Below are 602 nucleotides of genomic sequence, written 5' to 3'. Positions count from 1 at the left end.
TGGGAGCCAGGGAGAAACCGGGGTGGGGTTCTCTGCCCCTTTCTGTCTGGCTCAGGCAGAGGCATCTCCACGGTGCCTGCTCCCACCCGCAGACGCACGCCCTGTGGTCCCGCCTTCTGCTGGCTGACCACGGCCACTCCATCCCGTAACGTTACCACCTGTCTTGCTTCTTCGACCTAAGGATGGGATCAGTCGCCTTGCAAGCTTCTGCTTGGCTTTTTAGCTCTGCCATCATTTCCGTAACCAATTCTCTGTATTATTTTCACTGTCTTCGAAATACATATGAGTGGTTTCCTTCCTTCCTGCCTCCCTTCCTTTCTCTTTTGGGTGGATCCGAAAAATATACATGTGGTTTGGAGTCTGGTAGGGCCGTTCGACGAGGGCTTCTGGATGGCGATTGCACCGCGGGGGACCGTGTTTTGGGAGGGGCGGGTTCGGTGGCGGTAGGTGGAGTGAGAAAGCCACTCCTGGCTTTGGAACTAGGATAGAGCGAAACATACTAAATACACGGAGCCCCTGTTCCTCAATTTGGGACAAAGACGACGTGCAGGAATGCGTAGCAGTGAGGGCTAGGTGGGAGCCCAGGGCCCAGGCTGGCAGAG

Source organism: Pteropus vampyrus, unplaced genomic scaffold (assembly GCF_000151845.1).
Source record: "Pteropus vampyrus isolate Shadow unplaced genomic scaffold, Pvam_2.0 Scaffold49, whole genome shotgun sequence".
In the NCBI taxonomy this organism is placed as follows: domain Eukaryota; kingdom Metazoa; phylum Chordata; class Mammalia; order Chiroptera; family Pteropodidae; genus Pteropus; species Pteropus vampyrus.
The sequence above is the reverse complement of the archived record's forward strand: the minus strand, read 5'-3'. Positions refer to the sequence as shown.